Below are 13,519 nucleotides of genomic sequence, written 5' to 3'. Positions count from 1 at the left end.
AATCAGGTCGACCTTCCAGCCAGTCGACCTAATGGGGTCGACCTAATGACTGTAGACCTAAGTTCATTCTGACAGATGTACCGATTCCACTTAATCAAGGGCTGTTTTTAGAGTTAAGTTCAGGTGTGATACTGTTCTCTCTGGAGTAGTGAATGAAGAAATAGGTGCAAGCTGTTGTTGCAGAGAGAATGAGAGTTCTTGAAAATGAATATCATTAAAATATTAATTTATTATGCAAAGTCATCCCATCACTGTAATTAATGTACTCTGGTGGCTTCTGGAGCGGCTTTGTGTGATCTATGGTATTTCTGTTACAATTTTGTGCTTAAAATAGTAGTTGGGCACAGGGCTCCTTACATTTCACATGTCAAAATTCGGGGTGTGGGTCATTAGGTTGACAGGGTTGGAAGGTCGACACCAGCATTAAATCGACAATGGCAAGGTTGACATGAGTTTATCACGTTTCCATGTTATGTCAACATAGTCTACATGGACACCATCTAAGTGTACTGTGTCCCCTCGCATGGCTCGTTTCATTGCCATGCTTTGGGCACACTATTCTATTCTCCCTCCATGCCCTAGTGCAGGGATGGGGAACCTTCGGCCCTCCAGAGGTTGAACTACACATCCCAGCATGCCCTGCTACCATTTGGCTCTTTGGCCATGCAAAAGCAAAGCATGCTGGGATGTGTAGTTCTTGCCCTAGTAGTTGGTAGGGCAGGAAATACCGCCTGTCTGCATATGTCAGCTCCAAGAAAATGTGGAAAATTCATGTCAGCCTTTTGACTGTCGACCTTGCCATTGTCAACCTAATATTTGTGTCGACCTTCCAACCCTTTCGACCTTAGCCATCTCGACCTATTTCGTGTGTCAACCTAAGCCATGTTGATCCAATGCATGTTGACCTAATGACCGTTTACCAAAATTGGAGTTGTGGCATTAAAATCAATTAAGAAGGTTAGAACCTTCTAATTTTTCCACATTTGTTTTTGAAGTGGGGTCATGGGAGGCAGGGGAGGAGAACCTCTCATCATACCATAGTATAAAAATGATAAGAAGAATACAAAGAAGATATTTATAACTTTGAACCGCTCCTCTTAAAATATACGACTGTTAGGGATAGGCCAGAGGTGAGGCAGCTTTGATACTAGCCATTGCATTCCCAGCCATTGACCTTAGCATGTCACTGTTGTTTATACACTATTATCCGCAAGACCCAGATAAAGTCCAGTTGTTTTAGATTTTAACTCCAATTCACTTGCTAATCTGCATAGCAAGCGTTTTAGTCAAAGTAATTACAGTAAACAGTTTTCTTGGAAGGAAACTGCAGAATCCCATGTAAATTCAAACATAAAAGCTCTATAAGTGCAGATCACCAGTTCTAGACTACTCTGAAAGCTGTGCTGACCCAGAGCCTAAACATATTCCCTAGAGACACTATTAAAATGTAAAGGCTTTAACATCATTAGATGCTGAAGAGGGGCAGGCTAGCTTGATGTCTATCAGCTCTGATTCACACGTAACACAAAGGGAAACTATACATTAAAACGATCAAAAACTGAATGGAATGGAGATCTGTAGAAAAACAGGTAAGCCTTCTATAGTCCATAACAAAAATTGTAACCAAAACTGTTCTATAATAATTTATAGATAATATCAATATTAAATTCAAATGTTACAAATTTTAAAATGTTATATTCAGTTTACATACAAACTTTCCCCACCCGTTACTCACTAGGGTGAAAACAAGCTTCACTACATTAATGCCAACAAGCAGTTAACTTTCGCATTCCGTGCTCAATTTTAGCTCAGTGTACAGTATGCATGGTTTTTTTTTTTGCTCCTCTCATTGGAGTAGATGCTGATTTTGATGAATTTCAGTCTACAGAATGATAATATTTATCTCTCTTTTTCCCGATGTTTACAGGCACACATTACACACCGTAAACCGTTTTTGTATATGAGAAGTAGAGCATTTATTTTGCCATATTTAACAAGACTGTGACATCAGCAGACAAGGAATTGGTTTTGTTTTTTGCATTGCTTATTTTCACTGCTAACATATTCAGAGGTACATCAAAGGTTACATTTTCTGCTGCTGTGTGAAGACTTTAAAGATCTTTTTATTTTGATTGAGGAGATCTGTAGCCAAATAATGCAAATGTTTATACAGAAGGTGGAGAGACTTGCTCCTAATGCATGATGCAACAGACGATAGCATAGAGCTGGACAGAATATGGCTATCTACACAGATTAGCAAGGTAAGTGTCTGTTTGCATTGATGTATTGATACTAGGATGATGATTAAGTGTGTGGTGCTGAAAATAATAGCTAGCTTATGTCACTTTTGTGTTCCTGCATAAAGCAGATAATAGTTAGACAATATCAGCATGATAAACCAGTCACAGGAACTTCTCATTATTTTCCACTGTTCTATGTTTTTTAACTCAAATATAGTGCTTCGAAAGATACAATGAAAGTGTTTCTGAATACACATATGCATCATTCATAATTATATCATTTATTACATAGTAACAAACTTACAACTGAAACGCGCATTTTAAATTATTATTGATTTATGGCATTTTCATACAGTAATTACTATATTTACAGTATACTTTACCAGTATATTAATAAATACTAATGAACTCTGTATCTTAATGCTTTCAAATATAGGCATCTGTATGTTATTATTTTATTCATAAATTGCCAGCTTACCTTTTTCTCTGTGTTATTGATTTGGTATGATTGTATGCATGTGTGCTGTCAGCCAGATATCACACAATGCTACTTGTTGCTCCATTAGTTCATGTAGTTGGATTCAGGCAGTCTAGTTTATAGCTATAGTGCCAATATTCCAAACTGCAAGTAAATGCATTCAATCGAATCTATGTGTTATTTAAATATACTGCAGTTAAAATGAGCTGTTTAAACTAGAAGTAAAAATAATATTTTATTATACATGTTTAGTGTACCTTATCCAACATGCTCGGAACCCGAAGAATTTTGGAGAACGGATTATTCTGTATTTCAGAATACCATATATACTCAATTATAAGCCTACTTTTTCAGACCATTTTGTATGCTGAAAAAGCCCCCCCTCGGCTTATACTCGAGTGAGGGTCCCACTTGAGTCAATGAGTTTTCCCAGTTTTTTTTGTTGTAAAATTAGGTGCCTCGGCTTATATGCGGGTCGGCTTATACTTGAGTATATACGGTATTTTTCTATTTCAATGATGTATCTAGAGGAATCTTGTGTATATGTTGTTCAAACACATGAAATACACAAAAATATATTTTATTTCTTCATGAAACAAAGTTTGTGTATTATCTCAGGCACTGAATTTGAATGCTAAATAATAATTTTCCTGCACATATTTAGTGCCAGATGTCCCCATTATTGCATTTAGCAAAAAAAAAATTACATTTGGGTAACTATGGTTTTCGGATTAATTTGGATAACTGATATCTGAATAAGGGATACTCAACCTATACTATGAGTCTTTTTAACTTTCATGTCTGGTAACCTGATAGCATTTCCTCTAAACTCTAAATAGAACACAAATATACATAGTCAATTATTGTATTGTAATTTTTGTAAATTGATAATTGTATTTATTCACTCATTCCCATATATTTAAGAAATTTACAACTTCGATACGTAAATATAATTCCCTAGTTACACTCATGCTGTAAATTGAAGCAATAGTGTGTTTGTAACCTACATAATATTGAGCAGCCATTTATTAAAAAAAAAAAGAAAGAAAAGAAAACAGTACTTGTTTCCTAGCACGGCGCCCATGATATTAAGTTGTATGACATCGCATCGCATGCCATATGCCCGCATGCGATGCGATTTTAAATTGTATAAGCCCCTATACGATTTTTAATTGTATAAGCACCCTAATGGGTGCTTACAATGTTAAATGCACCCCCACGCCACCTCCACTATCGACTGCCATTGCGTAACATCGCATCGCATACCATCGTATGCCTTATGGTATGCGATGGGCGCCGTGCTAGGAAACAAGTACCAAGAAAACTTCTTTTTTTAGGTTTACTGAAAAGGATTTTATAAATGACTAACTAAAATGGAGGAGACTGTGATTGTAAATAAAGCGGTATTAATGGCCAATTAAATAAATGTAGGGTTTACAGTTTCACAGTGGCTGATGAAAAGTCAGAATTAAGTAAACCACATGAACTCTACATTCCCGAAATGTATGACCTAATGAGAAATATTGTAATTAGTAGCTTATAAAAGTGATTCTGAATGTTTTCACAGTTGTATTACTATTGTACATGCTATTTAGAAAAGCATGGACCATACATTTGTAACAAGGAATTTAATGTTTTTTGGGGGGGGCACCTAGACAGGGCAATGTGCAATGGCTTATTCGGTCGGCGGTTGCCCATTGTTTTTCATGCTAAGTGCACCCAAAAGTACCAGGTTCAGCAGTGCAAATGACTAAGCATGACTAAAGTATTGGGTGTTACAGAGAAATGGGTCATCTTTTCACATATTTCTGCTCACCCCTCAAAAGGGTGAGCAGAAATAATGCGTGCCCGTGGTATGCGTGCCCCAACGGAGCAACATAGAACTGTGCAGGACAACCCTAAATCAATTTAATTCCTAGCAGTTTGTCTGCTCCTCTAGCATAGAAAGCAAACATTTTATTGAGCTCCGTGAAGGTGGCACAAACCTAATAATGTTGTACCTTTACTTGGCTAAATATGTAAAATAAATGTTTTTAAATCCGTAAATAAAAGTACCCTGTTAGAAAATGTTGTATGCTACAGCTGATTAATAATAATCAGTAAACAACAACAAAAACATCTACTATCCCAATTATGATCACTGATTTATAAAAATAATGTATATATTGTGGACCTTGTTCTGGTCCAGACATAATGCTGCAAATTTCACAGTGTTGCTTGTGTACTCAACGCTGCCCGCAGGGATGGTCACCCCCCTCGCACACCGCGATTCCCTGTAAGGCTGCGATTGGATGATTAGCATAATCATCCATTCGCAGTGTTGAGTACAGGGGAGAAATCATTTGATGGTTGGCAACCATCAAATGATTTCTCCGGTGCTTGCAGATCTGAGACACCTCTGTGGTGTCTCAGATCTGCAAGCGCCCTGTGCTGGAAGCGGGCGGGCAGTTGTCATCTGCTGAAGTCAACTGCCCGCACCCGCGTCACCGGCCAATTTGAATGGGAACACCCAGTGTTTTCATGGGCTGTGCCCCATGCCCACCCCCTGCACTGCCAGGTGCGAGCGGGATGGCGAACATGTAGTTCCATATCTTTTTTTTTTCTCCCCTATGAGAAGTTCCATCCAAATTCCCTTGAGCCTCCCAAAACCTTCCCGGGTAGAAAGGTTGATGTATCGCATGTGGTGCTTCTGCATGGGATGTATCACATGCAATCCCTCTTCCCTGCTGCCGGCAGGGGGTCCAACCCGGAGATCTTACATGCAGCACTTATGATGTCTGGCTTCGAACCAATGTGCATGGGATGTCACACACAGGCTATTTGAGCCCGATCGGGTGAAAATGGGCCCAAATCGCATAGTGTATGGGGACCTTTAGAGACAGAGCTCCACACCCTGTCCATTTCAACAAAAGCTTATTCAGTATACAGTACATAATATTTACACTAACACTTTAATGTACATTTACATACCTGATCTATATGGTGATGGTAAATGTCACAGCTCTGCTTACACTCGACATTTCACAAATGCAGTGTCTCCATCTATAGTAAGTTGTGTATTCTCTTTGGGGTTGCAGATCTTAACAAATTATAGCAGGGATTGACTTGGAAAAGCTCAGCACAAATGTAATTTTACAATAATGCAATTTTCTTGTAGAAAATTAGCTGAAGGATAATATAATCTCAAGTAATGGCATTCATTTACATTGGTCACAACATGTGATAGAGAACTCAGCAAAGGCAGTACTCACAAGGCCTTAAATATAAATCAGTAGTTACAGTGATAACCAATTAGAACATATTGCATGGTCATTAGAAGCAGTCCTGAATGAAGGGCAGATGGTGGGAGATTATTTCACTTATGTTTCCAAAGACATCTACAGTATTTATGTCTTTAGATTTTTTTTCTTTCTATCTATCTATCTATCTATCCACAAGCAGAGAAGTTTTGGGCAATGTTTTCTACAAGCACTGTACCTCACCCTAAAACAGACACATGTGGAAGGTATGCTATTTCAGTTTTTTCTATGTTTCTAGTATGGTATACAGTGCCATATACAGTGAAACATTTTCTACGCTCATCATCAACTATACTGCACCTGCAAGTGGATTTAAATTACCTTGGCCCAGTTGTTACAGGGGCAATGCAGGGTCCCCAGCTTTGCAGGGGTAAGAATGTATAGTAATTTCCAGTACATTTTTTTTCTGTCTTTGACAAAAGCCAGATGATTGCTTAGTACTCATTAAGGGGGGGGGGGGTGTATTCAATCCCTGTCGCTATTTCCGACAGGGGAAATAGCGACAGGCGCCTATTCAATGCTGTCTTTACTGACAGCATTGAAGAGGCAGATCGACAGAACGGATCCGACCTTAAAAGCTATCGACCTGGTTTATCATGGCGGATCTCAATAATCCACCAACGTTTAAAAATACATGCCCCTTTTCGACGATTGGCTGGCAGGACATTGAATCCCATCTGGCTATTTTTGCGGTCGAGTAAAACGCAAACGGGCCAGGGTAACAGCTGACAGTACGTACCGACAGTCGTGACCCAGGATTGAATACCCCCCTAAATGTAAGAAGAGTGTGAAATATCTATGGAATGGTAAATTAATGTCAATTCAAGAGTATTATTATATTTCTGCTAGACTCCCCATTACTCATGGTATGCCCCTGTGAGAAGAGACCATGTCCTCTTTTCACGTACACACACAGTACAATACCAAGGCTGTTAGACAGCCCGTGTGTCTCTGGTGGTTATTTACATTATGTGGGGATGTCAAATGCTGTTTGTAAAGTTAATCCGCAAAACAACAGCCTATAGATAGGTTAAAGCTAGATGCTATATTGAGCATGATGACTTGGGTTATATTTACAGTAGCAACTGTGTTAATTTCATGCACGTATCTCCCACAAAGTCTCTCCTTCTCTCCTGTTGCTTCTGGAATACCAGATCTGTCTTTAACAACTGGTTCCCACCTCCCTGAACCGTTACAGGAACATGTATTTGCCTTTCTAACTTCACATCTCTTGCTACTCCACTGGGCCTCCCCCAATCTGGGTTCTTCCTGGTTTTGGTGTTGGTGTCCTTTTATCCTCCATTTAAACTACAGTTTTATACCCCCAGAACTGTCACTTACATTTTATATATTTAAAGTCAATGACATACACCTCATCCAACATCTATTTCAACATCTAATTAGAATGAAAAGAAGACTTTGTTTGGGACACGCTTGAATGAAAAAAATTCAAAAAAAAATCTATTTATTAAAACCTATCTTTTATTAAGTTTACTAAATAAATAAACAGTGTACACATTATTTTTTAAAGAAACATTTAAAAAAAACTATTCCTAAGGATTCGGTATTGTTTCAATCTATGTTCCGGACAGTTCTACGTTGCACCTCAATATCCCATCTTAGATTATCTAAAAGGGATTTTTATTAAACCTGATTGTGAAGTCTTTTTATCGCTGTGAAGTATAACAAAATATTTATAGGTGTATACCTATTAAAGTCAAACCTGTTCAATTGGAATCTCAAGGGATAGCATGTTTTGTCTCACTTAAAGAGGTATCTCACTTACAGATGGAGCCGCTCTTATCTGTAGTGCCAGTGCAACCCATCTCGGCACACCTTTCACTGAGACAGAGGCACATGAGCATCTCGCATGCATAGAGGAGTGTGACTCCATCTATATCTAGTTTCTCACTTATCCAGGTTCAAGAAGTGTTTGTCTTACTTATAGAGGTTCTCACTGATGCAGGTTCCTGAATGAGGTGGTGTCTAAATGCTAAATAAATATAGGTACATTTTGGACCTGTTTGGTTTCCAGAGTCCCTTCTGACCTCACTATTTGTAACTGGGATTAGTACAGGGTTTGAGTTCTGTATTTCCAGAGTATCTAAAGGCCGTTGTCTCAATGATAGAGGTTAATAAACTGACACAATCTATCTTAAATTCCTAATACCTAAAAATCAGTCCCAAAGAGGATTGACAGTCTCGCTAACAGAGGCTTTTTGCTTAAAAAATGGCAGGACTCCACAATTCGTTTCAGTAAGGTTTCTCATTTACCCAGGTCCCACTTATCCAGGTTTAACTGTACTAGGACATACTGTATAGGGCTGTATGATCAAGTTGGCTATATTTCCTCAATGTGTATAATCACTATTAATTGCTGTTCTGTTAGCTTTATTTTTTAATTAAAGTAGAGTGGCCACTCACAAAATCAAATATGTACGTTTTCTTTCTAGATTGTACAGACAAATGTGTTAGCTTAAGAGCTCTCCCTACTTGAGATTCTCATAGCAGATACAGTAGATGCAGTTGTAGCAGATGGGTAGTGGTGATACTCCTAAACCTTTCCTTTGTAACCATGTAACAAGTAATTCAGGAAGTCAATTTTTTCAGTTAGAGTAGCAACAATCATGGATTTTTCCAGCTTCATATAGTTCTTCTAGCATAAGTATTAGTCTCCCAAGGGAAATTGCTGGCGAGAGATCTGTTCAAAACACATTTCCTGTGTATAAGTTAATTCAGCAGCATTAATAAAAGCCCTAATTGGTCTGGCATCTTGTTCAGTTGCTGGGTTCACCAATTAAAGTATATTTAGTGTAATAGATTATAACATAAATCTTGCATCAAATGATGAAAACACAGACACAACATAATATACTCACTAGAATTCATAATTGTTTCCTGTATATTGATTAGGCACCCACATTCTTATGAAACGTGAGTTGGTTCATTTTCGAGGCTAATCAGAAATATTTTTATGTATAATAGTTGGTGCTCCAAGCTAATACACATCTACAAAACTAGAGCAGTGGTAGCCAACTCCAGTCCTCGAGAGTTACCAACAGTTCACATTTTCCAGACATCCTAGCTGCTGCAAAAAGTGCACTCATTACCCATTGACACAGTTCAAAAGATCCACAGGTGAAGCTAATTATTTCACTTGCGATTCTGTGAGGAGATCTGGAAAACATTAACCGTTTGTAGCTCTCGATGACTGGAGTTGGCTACCCCAGATCTAGAACATAAATAGTATAGCAGAGGCATAACTCTGGGAGGCAAGGGAGTTATCTGCCCCCAGGCTCCTGCTCCCAAGGGGGCACCTCTCCTCCCCTGCAAATAATGAAAGGGTAGTGTCTAGATCCCATGCAGTTTAGGTAATTTTCCCATCATGCCCTGGGTCCACGTATACCTGGAGGGGGAATATAAATCTGTGGCGAGCGAAGCGAGCCACCGTGCCCGAAGCGTGCGAGCGTAGCGAGCCCGCGAGGGTACAATGCTGCAAAAATAAAACAAAATAAACGACACCTACATGAATTACACATAAATTTAAAAACGTTGTGAGGGCATCTAACAACTTCCGCCCTCACTGAACGTCACTTCCTGTAAGCTATACGGCATGGGAACTAGTCTCTACCATAATGAAAGCCTTCAATATCGCTTCTGCAGCTGACTTCCCCTCTTAGTAGGACCATAGACATCACACTCTTTATTTTAAACATAACATACATACATACATACATATACACATGCACACATATATTTATATAATGTGCTGTGTGTGTGTGTGGGGGGTGGGGGTGCACCGATATTTATCTTGCCTCCGGGCAACTGGGGTGAACTTACACCACTGACATATAGATTTGAGTTTGTGAGAGACTGCACTTGTTGAATTAATAAATACATTTAATTAAACAGCAAGTAATACAAATTGACCAGTGGCGTAGCTTGTGTAAGGCAGCCCCCGCCACAGCTTGGAGGAGCTGGGGCTGCGTGGGCGCCGGAAGCCTCTCACTCTAACCTGCACAGCTGAGATGAGGTCCGTCCTGTCTCTACCTCCCTTCCTACCAGCAGCAGCAGCACACACAGGCAGGAAGTTCGTCTGTGTAAACAGTACACACAACCTCTGTCCCTCCGCGCAGGCTGGGCAGCTGCAGCATCGTCCCTCTCCCTGCTTTCTGTTCTATCTTCACTGTCCTGCTCCAGCGGCTGCCTTCTTTTCTCCTGCACTCTGCACTCTGGTTACAGAGCCCTCCCCTTCTATAGGCTTCAGCACAGGAGCTGAACACAACAATAAGGTTAACCCTTTCAAACCCTGGTTTTCTACAGTGGGATGCAAAACAGTCAGTCTGTGTCATCACATGTCAGCATGTTTGTGTCGGTGTCTGGGTGTCTGTGTTATGTCTCTAAATGTCAGCGTCTGTCAGCATCAGTGTCTCTATGTGCAGTCTGTGTGTCAGCGTATCCCTGTGTATAGGTGTCTGTCAGTGTCCATGTGTCAACATATGTGTCTGTGTCAGCGTATATGTATCAACTTGTCAGCACCAATGTTTTAGGATCTGTCCATTTGTCATCTGTCTGTTTGTCGGCATCTGTGTGTTCATGCGTTAGTATCTGTCAGGTACTCCCTACCTGTACAGATTTTCGTGGGACAGGGATTTTTGTTTGTGACTGTCCCTCTGTCCCACCCAAGGGCAGCAATGTCCAGCGATGAGGAGAGGGGCAGTTGGGAGAGGCCCTGTCAATCGGTGCTCTGCTTGGGAGACAGAGGGGCTGGGGGCATGCCAGAAGCTCACAGAGTGCTTAGCATGCCTCCATAGTGATGAAAACGGGAGGAGGCATGACTTATTCCCAATAAGCCTTGCCCCCTCTCCGTGAGGTCACACCCTTTTTCTGGTAGCGGTGCGACTTCGTCGCAAAGAAGTCTTGATTTGTGTACTGTAATGAGCAGTATCATGTGTGGCCTATAAAGTAAGGAGCATAAGGGTGTGTGACAGTATAGGGTGGAATTTAATGCCGCCCGAGTTCAGTGCAGTGCGAGATGTCCGCTGAATTCTGACGTTTTTTAAAGGGGAATTAACTTACAAGGCAAAACCATACCTTGTAAGTTAATTCCCCTTTAAAAAATGTCAGAATTCAGCGGACATCTCGCACTGCACTGAACTCGGGCGGCATTAAATTCCGGCCATAGTGTAAGGTGCATTTAGGTGTGTGGAGTGTAAGGTTAATGACGGCATGTGGCATATAGTGCAAGGGGCATTATGATGTGTGACGTAATGTTTAAGGGGCATGGGGGGGCGCCAGAAACTTTTTGGCTGGGGGGAGCAAAATTTATAGTTACGCCACTGCAATTGACATAAATAGTGGTAGATGCTCAATTAGTTTAGTAATACCACTTGGGTGCATGAGAGGAAGGGGTTAATACTCAGTAATTAAAAGAAAATGAATTGTTTCCCCAGCTCATTGAATGGTACTATTAACCAGAATTGAACACTTTGTTGATAATAGAATTTGGAGATATTGTTCACATAGGAATTGCTCATTAGGTCTACAGTAACTAGGTCAACATGGGTCTAGGTCGACACTAGCGTTAGTTCGACATGGGGTTTTTCACTGTTTTTTGAGCCGACATGTGCCGACAGGCTGTATTTTATGACCTACCATCCACTAGGGCATGGTGGGAGAATAAAATATTGTGCAGAGCGTAGTGAGGCACCGTGCCCGAAGCAGAGCGAGCGAAGCCACTCACTTCAAATGATGTCCATGTCGACTGTGTCGTCATTTGGTTAAAAAAACAGTAAAAACCCCAACCTTTTGACTGTCGACCTAGCCCATGTCGACCTAACGCTAGTGTCGACCTTGACCCATGTCGACCTTGACCCATGTCGACCTTGACCCATGTCAATTTCGCTGCATGTTGAGCCAATGCTTGTCGACCTAGTTATGGTCGACTAAACGATCTCAAACCGTTTACATATATTTGCGTAAATGTATCATGTAAATGATATATAGTATAGATAAAATGGTGGCACTAGTACTACACTTGATTAGTCCGTCATAACACCATAAGTAGTCCAAATCTACACTACCTCAGATTTGAGGTGTCAGCTGTTTCTCCAGTAGATTTTTTGGCCTGAAATCTGAAAAAGTGATGAGAGAGACAGTGCCTTCTAGTGCAGAATGTTTCAGGATATTTCAGCCCACCACCAATAATCAAACACCCTAGAAGGTGTACCATAATGTGTGGTTCAACAACCACTTGTATAAGGCACAACAGATCCTTAAAACGTGGCACACCATCCCGGTTGCAAAGACGTCCTCTTACCCACTTTGAAAGGTAACACAATTTCCCTATATGCGGATGATTTATTGGTGGGTGTATCGGACTATACTAGAGATCTGCCAGTTGTGATTGAGGCACTCCAGGAATTTGGGCGTTATTCAAGGATAACAATTAACTGGAATAAATTGGATCTTTTGAAAACAACTGAGGAAGGACCGGGTGAATATGGGAATAATGGGTTGCTCCCCAGGGTAGATACATTTAAATATTTGGGTATTTTGATGTCCAATGGACTTTGTTTCAGATAATATTGGCCCCTAATAGATGAAATAAAGATTAAATGTAAATACTGGATAAGGTTGCCCTTAACAGTATTGGGGCGTGTCAACTTGTTAAAGATGGTAATTTAAGTTTCTCTACATATATTTCAGCATTTGCCTATTTTTATTAGGGATGAGCTATTTAGGAAAATTAATAGCATAATTTCATCATTTCTATGGAGAAAAAAACATCCCAGAATTAAACTGACAACCTTAGTCAGAGAGCACGATCAGGGGGGTCTTGCAATGCCTAACTTTAAGTTTTACTATCTAGCCACCCAACTGGCACATCTACATGTACTTTAAGGAGGGGGAGATATCGGCAGAATTGGCAGATCTCATTGGTATTATAGCTTCGGGATATATAAGTCATTTTGATTTAGGATAGTAGTCTAGGATACCCTCAAATTATCATCCAAGCTATAAAAGTGTGGAAATTGCCAAGTAGAGGGATACATAGTGAGTGATTAGATCCAGATTTATTTATTCTCATTAAATTATCTGAGAATATTGAATACTCAACAAGGGGGGAAAACATGGAGTGATCAAATCAGCCACCAGCCTTTGGAAGGGGCGCGCGTGCATGAGACGCTTGTGTGCCCCGTTCTGACGGAGCTCCCCCCGGGTCCCCACTGCCTCACCGCCGGTCCCCAACACTTTCCCCCACCTCCCTGCACCCCAGGGCAGGCGACAGGGGGGGGTCAAAGGGGACACCTGTATCGGGCCCCAAGCTTGTGAGGGGCCCCAAAGTTTTGAGTGGCTCAGGGGCTGTAAGCATTGCAGTGCCTAGCAATGGTTTATAAAGGTACCCACTTGGATTCCTGTAAGGGTACTTACCTGAACCCCCCTCCAGTATTAGTGATTAAGAATTATGTTTCTTTTGTAACAATAGAAGTAGTGTACTG

General features: G+C 40.5%; 1 protein-coding gene across 5 annotated transcripts in view; it reads left to right on the top strand.

Moving 5' to 3' along the window:
- The first annotated feature begins 1,403 nt into the window (after positions 1–1,403).
- The window catches only part of LOC146072531 (proto-oncogene Mas-like), a 156,957-nt gene continuing 144,841 nt past the window's right edge, over positions 1,404–13,519 (top strand). For 4 of the 5 annotated variants that reach the window (XM_083179756.1, XM_083179751.1, XM_083179755.1 and 1 more), the window contains exon 1: positions 1,802–2,261. The gene's annotated coding sequence lies outside the window, so the exon portion shown is untranslated. Of the gene's footprint in view, positions 1,590–1,801; positions 2,262–13,519 lie in introns of those variants that run through there. The other variant, XM_083179750.1, reaches the window with a different exon arrangement.

This window comes from Crinia signifera, chromosome 4 (assembly GCF_055691185.1).
Source record: "Crinia signifera chromosome 4, ASM5569118v1, whole genome shotgun sequence".
NCBI lineage: Eukaryota > Metazoa > Chordata > Amphibia > Anura > Myobatrachidae > Crinia > Crinia signifera.
This window is presented reverse-complemented; position numbering and strand designations above follow the sequence as displayed.